Raw genomic sequence first — 10,900 nt, forward strand, 5'->3', positions numbered from 1 at the left:
GGATCTATCCTTTGGGGTGAGTGGTGTGTTGAAGTCTCCTAGAATGAATGCATTGCAGTCTATTTCCCCCTTTAGTTCTGTTAGTATTTGTTTCACATATGCTGGTGCTCCTGTGTTGGGTGCATATATATTTAGAATGGTTATATCCTCTTGTTGGACTGAGCCCTTTATCATTATGTAATGTCCTTCTTTATCTCTTGTTACCTTCTTTGTTTTGAAGTCTATTTTGTCTGATATTAGTACTGCAACCCCTGCTTTCCTCTCGCTGTTGTTTGTCTGAAATATGTTTTTCCATCCCTTGACTTTTAGTCTGTACATGTGTTTGGGTTTGAGATGAGTTTCTTGTAAGCAGCATATAGATGGGTCTTGCTTTTTTATCCATTCTATTACTCTGTGTCTTTTGATTGGTGCATTCAGTCCATTAACATTTAGGGTAACTATTGAAAGATATGTACTTACTGCCATTGCAGGCTTTAAATTTGTGGTTACCAAAGGTTCGAGTTTAGCTTCTTTAGTATCTTACTGCCTAACTTAGCTCGCTTATTGAGCTGTTAAGTCTGGAGATTCTTTTCTTCTCTGCCTTCTTATTCCTCCTCCTCGATTCTTCATATGTTGGTTGTTTTGTGCTGTGCTCTTTCTAGGAGTGCTCGCATCTAGAGCAGTCCCTGTAAGATGTTCTGTAGATGTGTTTTGTGGGAAGCAAATTCCCTCAGCTTTTGTTTGTCTGGGAATTGTTTAATCCCACCATCATATTTGAATGATAGTCGTGCTGGATACAGTATCCTTGGTTCAAGGCCCTTCTGTTTCATTGCATTAAATATATCATGCCATTCTCTTCTGGCCTGTAGGGTTTCTGTTGAGAAGTCTGACGTTAGCCTGATGGGTTTTCCTTTATAGGTGACCTTTTTCTCTTTAGCTGCCTTTAAAACTCTTTCTTTGTCCTTGATCTTTGCCATTTTAATTATTATGTGTCTTGGTGTTGTCCACCTTACATCCTTTCTGTTGGGGGTTCTGTGTATTTCCATGGTCTGTTCGATTATTTCCTCCCCCAGTTTGGGGAAGTTTTCGGCAATTATTTCTTCCAAGATACTTTCCATTCCTTTTCCTCTCTCTTCTTCTTCTGGGACCCCTATAATACGGATATTGTTCCTTTTGGATTGGTCACACAGTTCTCTTAATATTGTTTCATTCCTGGAGATCCTTTTATCTCTCTCTATGTCAGCTTCTATGCGTTCCTGTTCTCTGGTTTCAGTTCCATCAATGGCCTCTTGCATCCTATCCATTCTGCTTATAAACCCTTCCAGAGTTTGTTTCATTTCTGTGATCTCCTTTCTGGCATCTGTGATCTCCATCCCATATCTCTTGCATATTTCTCTGCATCTCTGTCAGCATGTTTATGATTTTTATTTTGAATTCTTTGTCAGGAAGACTGGTTAGGTCTGTCTCCTTCTCTGGTGTTGTCTCTGTGATCTTTTTCTGCCTGTAATTTTGCCTTTTCGTGGTGATAGGAATAGTTTGCGGAGCTGGGATGAGTGACGGCTTGAAGAACTTCCCTTCTTGTTCGTTTGTGGCCTTCCTCTCCTGGGAGAACATCAACCTCTTGTGGCTTGTGCTGGGTAACTGTGCAGAGACAGGGCTTCTGCTTCCTTCCCGGCTGCTGTGGAGTTTATCTCTGCTCTTGCTGTGGGTGTGGCCTGGCTCGGGCTGCTCCTCCAACGTGGTGGAGTCGCGTTGGGGGGGGAGCAGCCAGGAGACTATTTATCTCTGTAAGGGGCCTCTGTGCTCCTTGCAGCCCAGGGGTTAGGGTGCCCAGAGATCCCTGGATTCCTTACCTCGGGATTAAGTGTCCCACCCTGCCCCTTTAAGACTTCCAAAAAGCTCCGCCAAAACAAAAGAACGACCAAAAAATTAAAATAAAAATAAAAAATTTTAAAAATTAAAAATAAATTAATAAAAAATGGCCGCTCGTTTTTCTTTATTCTCTGGCGCCAGCCTCAGGTGTTTGCTCACCGGTCTTGCTGCCCTGTTTCCCTAGTATTGGGGTCCCTATCCCTTTAAGACTTCCAAAAAGTGCTTGCCAAAACAAAAGAGAAAAAAAAAAAAAAGAAAATGGCTACTCCCTTTTCTTATGTCCTCTGGCGCCAGGCCTTCGGGTACCCTCTCACCGTTCTTTCTGCCCTATTTCCCTAGTATCCAGGGCCCTGCGCTTGCACTGTGTCTGTGCTCTGGCCCTGATGGCTGGGGCTGGGTGTTCAACAGTCCTGGGCTCCGTCTCCCTCCCGCTCTGCCTGCTCTTCTCCCGCCGGGAGCTGGGGGGAGAGGCGCTCGGGTTCCGCTGGGCCGGGGCTTGTATCTTACCCCCTTTACGAGGCACTGGGTTCTCGCAGGTGTGGATGTGGTCTGCATGTTGTCCTGTTTCCTCTGGTCTTTATTCTAGGAAGAGTTGTCTTTGTTTTATTTTCATAGATATATGTGGTTTTGGGAGGAGATTTCTGCTGCTCTACTCACGCCGCCATCTTGGCTCCACCTCTAATTGGTTTTCTTTTATCTTTTCAGTAAATATGTATCAGCCAGCAACATGTCAGATTATTTATCCCTTATATATATCTCATTAGGAACACGATATATATCAGATGTACAACACTAACCTACCTTTTTTTGGTTCTCTTTTTTCCCCAAAAAATACCTGTTTCTATTCATTAATGCACATGTTTTCATATTATGTAAAATTTAACTTATCCTGAAGACTTACGAGTTGGTGTTTCTTACCCTTCATTATAAATTGAAATTTACTTTATTTTCCATAGTCAGATATATGAAGACCTGAAATCGTAAGTATCTGTATTCTTTTTGGTACCCTTACAAAATCATTATTTCTTATGTGTATTACTGGATACTTCTAAATATTCCTTAGATATTCTCTCTGACTTCTTCTGGACTTATTGTTGATTCCCAGTTCAATCAAAAGGAGTGGACAGTGGTCTCTGCGAACTGTCACTTCCTGGACATGTGCTTCAGGAAAAACACATCTCAGTATTGGCCCATGGGTCCATGATAGTGCTGATCACTCCCCAAATGCCTATTCTTCCCATATCATACCAAATTTCCCAGAACTTAGGATTGGTTCCTCCTTATTAATCTGACCATTTATTCATTCATCAAATGTTCCTTGATGGACCTTTGTAAGCAGACTCTCCGAAATATCAAATTTTTTCTTGATGAATGTGCTCTGTATTCCAGTGACTCTCCAGTGGGGCCACTTGTTCTCTCTTCCTCTCTGTGCACACTTACAGAGGTGCTGGTGAACAAGGCTTCTATTTCTCTTCTTTTATACTACATTTTTTTTACTGAGTGTCCTTTGTAATGGTTCTGAGTCTTGACTGTGTGATCATCACAGTCATGGTTTCCTGGCTTCCTTTCTGAATTACTATTACCTCCATTCTACTTAGGAAGCCATCCTCTCTGATAGACCAAAATGTCAAGGGGCCTATTTGTTCAAGCAATGTGACCACAAAGCTGGTACTTGCCTCAGAAGGAAGACAAGTGTAACACATTCCCTTAAACTGTTTGGAAAAACCGCTTGTTTCTGTATTTTTTTTCTAGGTTAGTGTTGAATCTCAGATGGAATTAGCAAGCTTTGTAAATCCCCTTGATAGCTCTCACTTAGATGACCCTGTAAGTGAAAAGTTCTCACCTAGTTGGTTCAGGCTTTGATCTTCTGGAGTTACAAGAGTTTGCTTTATATATAAACCACTCCCTTCTCCCACTATCTTGAACTGTTTTCCTCCACCGACAATGCACAGTTGGTTGGCAACTGCCAGCACATGACACCAATTGCCACCATATTTCTAGCTCCTCAGAGTAGCCACTAGATTGCAAGAAAATTGCTCACATTTTCCAACTCTGTACCTTCTACTGCAAGAACACACTCTTATTAGTCCTTTACTAGGTTCATTGCTTTAATATGGCAGCCCGTAGGATGAAGTGAGTAAATTCTAGGCTCTGGATGGTTGAGATCAGGTGATCCCAGCATCCTAGAGTCTCAGGAAAATAAGGAAAATCACTAATACCATACTACTTTTCATCAACCTTCTTAAATTATATGGGGGAATTTTTTTTTCTAAAAAAGCATTGCTATATATTTAAATGGACACGTGATTTACTTTATAGAAACATTCTGCATTTAGAAAGGACTGAATAACATGTTGAAAGCTTGGTGAATGAACAGTCAACATGTAATATTGTTGAGAGATTTTGTCAAAATATACTAAATTCAAACATATTTTTAGAGATTCAAGTGCAATAGAATCACCAAAAGGCATCGATAACTAATGAAAGTGTGAAAGTGGGTATCTCAGTTCAGTCAGCAATTATTATTGACAATAACTGAAATAATAGGATTTTAATTATAATGCTGATTGTTTTTTTCTTATTTACTGCTTTATTATTGATATGGACACATGTTAAAGAGGCATTTTATATAAGTTCATCATGTTAAATTATTATGGATTATCTCAAAGTTGAAAGAAATAAATTTCACCTCTGAAAGTATTTCCTTCATAATTATTTTTACTTTAGGGAGATATTATTTTACTTTTGGGGAGTTAAAGAGTGGCCCTAAATTATTTTACATGATGTAACAGAAGTGTGACAACTGGTTTTTCATCTATAGTAATTCTGTTTGATATTTTGTGGAAAAGAGCTTTGTGATTAAATGGGAAAGAGTTGACCCTCGAACAACATTGTTTTGAACTGTGTGGGTCCACTTACATGCAGATTTTTAAAATAAATGTGATATAGTATTGTAAATGTATTTTCTCTTTCCTTATGATTTTCCTAATAATTTTTTTCTCCATTTTATTGTAAGAATGCAGTACATAATACATATAATGAATATGTATTAATTGACTGTTTATTGGTTAGACTCTGGTTAGTTGACTGGGCTATTGAATTCTGAGGGAGCCTCCTGTTATATACAGATTTCTTCCTGCTCAGCGTGGCAGAAGTTGACACCCTAATTAGTTTAATTTAGCTCAATCTCAAAACTAAGTTTTAAATATACATATCTGATCTTGAATTCTTTCTCTGAATTATTCTTTTTAAAATTTTACCCTCTAGGCACTTCATATTTTAAGCATACTTTAAGGATAGAAATCTATCTCACTCATCTGTTAGTTGCAAGCGGTATCTAGTAAAGGATCTAGTAGAGATTACTGTGCATAAATACTGTTTTAGAAATTCCTATCTGTTTAGTGTCTTTAAGGATATAGCTGTCTTCTTTGTCACAATAATTTTCTATCAAATATATATATATTTAATCCAATAACTTGAATCATTTATATGTTAATTCAGTAAAAATGATTTGAAATATCTAATGTTAAAGTTACAAACAGATAAACTAGAGAGGGTTGAAAATACTGGATCAGAAGTAAGGAATGAGATCCTAGCTTTATTAACTTTGGGTAAGTGATTTAACTTCCTAAAACATCAGTTTATTCATTCCTGCCTCTTAAGAATATGTGTCACGTTTGAGTTTTACTGGAATGCCACATTCCTTTGTTTCACTAAACAAACTAGTTTGTTCCAAGATCCTATCCCACTAAATTAAGCCACCACCATTATTGGGGATCCCCTCACCCCTCTATCATCCAAGTTTGTACAATAACCTGGAGCTCTAAGGTAATCCAGGGCACTAGGGAAAACTTCTATCTTTGCCTACAAAGCTCAGAGATGAAATGTTCATTATCCAAGCTGGCTGATCATTTGAAGGAAGCAGTTCTGCTTGTTTGGGGCATAGGAGATTTTGCCCTGGCTGGAAGTCTTGTCACTTCATATATGCCTGCCCTTAGGCATGGCACTGTCATGCCCCCTGAGGTTTTGCCATTTCCTCAGGGAACATGTTAATTAGAGAGTTTAATTGCACTGAGCTGTTTATAGCAAACAAACCACACTGGTGTATTACGATATTTCTAGGTGTAGCTGTCAGGAGGGATGTGGATAGGTCCACACTGCCTGCTTCCCACTTTTTACAAAACTAGAGGGAGGGAAAGGAGCACATGCATTACTGGGTGACTGCTGGGTAACTGCCATGCCCATCCTGAAGCCCTCTCCCATTCCCTAGCCAGTGACCTGGAGCAAAGTGGGTTTTAACTGAGACTCAGAGCTGGGCTTCAGTTTAGGTGTTCTATTGTCTTTCCCTGCCTTTAAAGTGACATTCAATAGTTTTGCTGAATTTTAAACTAAAGTAAATCTTACTGAGGAAGAAAAACTGTGTCAAACCTAAGACCAATTAAAACCACAAGAAACAAGCCCACAACTATTATTTGTAAAAGGGACTAGTCCTTTTGAAAAAAAAAATAGGCATGTTTTGGAATGTTCAATATTTACTCATGAATGTCTTGTAATGTCCCCAGCAGTACTCATGGTCCCTTCTTGCTTCTGCAATATCTTCAGTAAGTTACCCAGGGACACATAGGTTTTGATTTGTGAAAAACTATCTCCTCTCCTTGCAGAAAGCTGGAGGATTACTCCAGTGATTTACTGGAAATTTGCTCTTGGAATCTGTGTCTGAAAATCAGGCTTGTTATATTCACCATTTAGTCAACGCTTCCTGCCACTTCCTGAGTTTGAATTTACTTGCTCCTTACCTGGTGACCAAATTATATTCCTTGTCTTTAATGTTTATTAAAATACCCTTTACAAGGCACAGTTCAGAAAGACCTATACCCCGAAAACTACAAGACATTCTTAAGAGAAATTAAGAGAGGACACTAACAAATGGGAACTCATCCCACGCTCTTGGCTAGGAAGAATTGATATTGTTAAAATGGCCATCCTGCCCAAAGCAATCTACAGATTTAATGCAATCCCTATCAAAATACCGACAGCATTCTTCAATGAACTGGAACAAATAGTGCTAAAATTCATATGGAACCACAAAAGACCCCAAATTGTCAAAGAAAGCCAAAGAAGAAAGAATAAAGTGGGGGAGATCTCACTCCCCAACTTCAAGCTCTACTACAAAGACATAGTAATTAAGACAATTTGGTACTGGTACAAGAACAGAGAGAACAGAGCAACAGACCAGTGGAACAGAATAGAGACTCCAGACATTAGCCCAAACATATATGGTCAATTAAAATATGATAAAGGAGCCATGGACATACAATGGGGAAATGACAGCCTCTTCAACAGATGGTGTTGGCAAAACTGGACAGCTACATGTAAGAGAATGAAACTGGATCACTGTCTAACCCCATACACAAAAGTAAATTCAAAGTGGATCAAAGACCTGAATGTAAGCCATGAAACCATAAAACTCTTAGGTAAAACATAGGCAAAAATCTCGTGGACATAAACATGAGCGACTTCTTCATGGACATATCTCCCTGGGCAAGGGAAACAAAAGCAAAAATGAACAAGTGGAACTATATCAAGCTGAAAAGCTTCTGTACAGCAAAGGACACCATCAATAGAACAAAAAGGCATCCTACAGTATGGGAGAATATATTCATAAATGACAGACTCGATAAAGGGTTGACATCCAAAATATATAAAGAGCTCACGCACTTCAACAAACAAAAAGTGAACAATCCAATTAAAAAATGTGCCGAGGAGCTGAAGAGACAGTTCTCCAAAGAAGAAATTCAAGATGGCCTACAGGCACGTGAAAAGATGCTCCACATCGCTAGTCATCAGAGAAATGCAAATTAAAACCACAATGAGATATCACCTCACACCGGTAAGGATGGCCACCATCCTAAAGACAAACAACAACAAATGTTGGCAACGTTGTGGAGAAAAGGGAACCCTCCTACACTGCTGGTGGGAAGGGTTCAACCATTGTGGAAAGCAGTATGGAGGTTCCTCAAAAACTCAAAATAGAAATACCATTTGACCCATGAATCCCACTCCAAGGAATTTATCCTAAGAATGCAGCAGCCCAATTTGAAAAAGACAGATGCACCCCTTGGTTTATCCTAGCACTATTTACAGTAGCCAGGAAATGGAAGCAACCTAAGTGTCCATCAGTAGTTGAATGGATAAAGAAGATGTGGTACATATACACAATGGAATATTATTCAGCCATAAGAAGAAAACAAATCCTATCATTCCCAAAACTTGGATGGCACTAGAGGGTATTATGCTCAGTGAAATAAGCCAGGCAGAGAAAAACAAGTACCAAGTGATTTCACTCATATATGAAGTATAAGAACAAAGAAAAACTGAAGGAAGAAAACAGCAGCAGAATCACAGAACCCAAGAATGAACTAATAGTTACCAAAGGGAAAGGGACTGGGGAGGATGGGTGGGAAGGGAGGGAGAAGGTGGGGGAGAAGAAAGGGGACATTACGATTAGCATGTATAATGTGAGGGTGGGCATGGGGAGGGCTGTGCAACACAGAGAAGACAAGTGAGTCTACAGCATCTTACTATGCTGATGGACAGTGACTGTAATGGGGTGTGTGGGGGAGACTTGGTGAAGGGGGGAGCCTAGTAACCATAATGTACCTCATGTAACTAGATTAATGATACCAAAAAAAAAAAAGGCACAGTTGAATGAGTGACAGGAGCATATAATTTTCATTTTATATCCTACAATTTAAAAAATCAAATATGTTATTGTTGAGGAGTTTGGTTTTGTGTCACTGGGAAACTGGACAGAGTGAAACCGAAGTCAAGAAGGTCAGCAAGTCTGTCACAGCCTGTAACAGAGCGGGCTGGCCTGATGTCCGGCAGGCCTGGACCGCCTCCTGCGAGGTGCCTTTCACGGCGTTTTCCGCCCGGGTAGAGACGTTTTTGACTGACAGTCGTTGGCCTTCGTGGCCTGATCTGATTGGTGAAATGAGGACGGGTGCTGCAGCTGTGCCCTGATGCTTCTTTATCTGGAGAGCCCCTGGACATTCCCTGAGTCACTCCTGGCCCTCCGTGGCCTCATCCGATTGACTTCCAGTCATTCTTGGTTGGCTGCACCTTCTTCTCTATCCCGCTCATGTCTGTCTTTCTGCCTAACATTACCATATAAATACGTTTTATTTGAATTTAACGTTTTTTGCTGTTTCAGTTTGTGATTTGGACCACTTTCCTAAAAAGTAAAAGACTTTAATAGTAAGAGTGTATATAATTATATATATTAAGTATATATGTATATATATTTATATACTTATAATTTATACTTTTGCAATATTTTGTTCAAAAATAAAAATTATACGAATATAATATGTATGAAATTTTTTTCAACTGTAGAAAGAACTATGTACTATGCTAACTTCTAAGATAATCCCCACCTCCTGGTATTAATGCTTTTGAATAATCTCTTCCCATTGAATATGGACTGGACCTAGCAACTTGCTTCTGACAGAATATGGCAAAAGTGAGTACTTTCTATACTTTAGTTACAAAAGGCTGTGATTTCTGTTCTACTAAGAGGCGTTCAGTCTTTCTAGCTTTGAAGTCAAGCTGCCATGTTGAAGAGGTCCATCTGATAAGAAACTTAAAGTGACCTCTGTCCAGTAGCCCACAAGGAACCCAGTCAATAACCACTCACTGAACTTGGAAGCAGATCCTATCCCTGATGAACCTTGAGATGACTGTGAACCTGCACCAAGAACTTGACTGCAGCCTCTTGAAAGATGTTGAGCTGCAGGACTCAGCTAAGCTGTTCCTGACTCTCCAAAATTCTGAGATAATAAATATGTGCTGTTTTATGCTGTTAAATTTTAGGATGATTTGCTACACACTGATAGAAAATGGATACATCCTCATCATTTCCATAGTTATGTTTCCCTCAGGTTTCATGGGAGTTTTTGTTTTCTATTCTAAAGCTTTAAAGCCTGAGCATGCAGCCAATTTTTAAGTTCATCCTTATAATTTCATCCCTGTAAGTTTAAAATATATTTACAGTCTTGTGTGTTTTAGTATTCCTTAATCCCACAAGCGTCAGACACATTCTGAATTAATTGCTGAAAGAGGCACCGTTATTGGACGTGAAATACAGTAACAGCTCATTTTTCTGGTAAATTCAACCACCTAGAAGTGACCAGAAAAGATCTCTATGCAGCTGAAACAGCCCTCAATTATATAGTTCACCTAAAGCCTCCTAGCTCTGGTCCTTGGTCGCATCTGAACCACCATCCCTCCCTTCCTCCCCTTTCTCTTCCTGCCTTCTTACCTGGTTCCCTTCTTTCTTTCCCTCATTAAACGAATATATACTGAGTGCTTGCTTATTATGAAGCAGGCATTGTCCTAAGAGTCAGGAATGATGAACCAAACCAGACATGATCTCTGCTCACAGGAGACTTGTAGTCTAGTAGGAAGTTTGAATGATAATCCCATTATGGTGTTAAGAAATGTCTAATAAAGTGAAATAAGCATTCTCAGGTAATATCACAGATCACTTAACAGAGTAGTTAAGAGGAACTGTTTTAAATTGCCTTGATTTGAATCCTACTCCCAAACCTTCCTAGTTTTGAGACCTGGTACTATTATTTACCTGATTCCTTTGTGCCTCGGTGTCTTCGTTTGTAAAATGAGGATAATAGGGTCTTTAAAGTAAGGTTGATCAGAGGATTAAATTAATTCAGGTAAAATACTTAGAAGAGAGTTTAGGGCACGATAAGTGCTCAGTAGGGATGCCTAACGAAAAACTCTGACCTTGATACAGGGCTGGGAAGTGTCTCCTGAGGAAGTATGGAGGGGAGCTCAGGCCTCAGGCAAAGGCCCCCTCTCTAGGGTCATAGTGGATGAAAGGAAGTCATCAGTTCTCACCTGTGAGTGAATAATTTCTGTGCCCATAGAATGATAGTTGACAATAGGAGAGAAGAAAGGAATTGTACAAATTAAACATACTGACTAGACACAGACATAGAAAATTCTGAATCATCTTGTGTAATGGGACAAG

The sequence above is a fragment of the Manis pentadactyla genome, chromosome 4 (genome assembly GCF_030020395.1).
Source record: "Manis pentadactyla isolate mManPen7 chromosome 4, mManPen7.hap1, whole genome shotgun sequence".
Classification (NCBI taxonomy): domain Eukaryota; kingdom Metazoa; phylum Chordata; class Mammalia; order Pholidota; family Manidae; genus Manis; species Manis pentadactyla.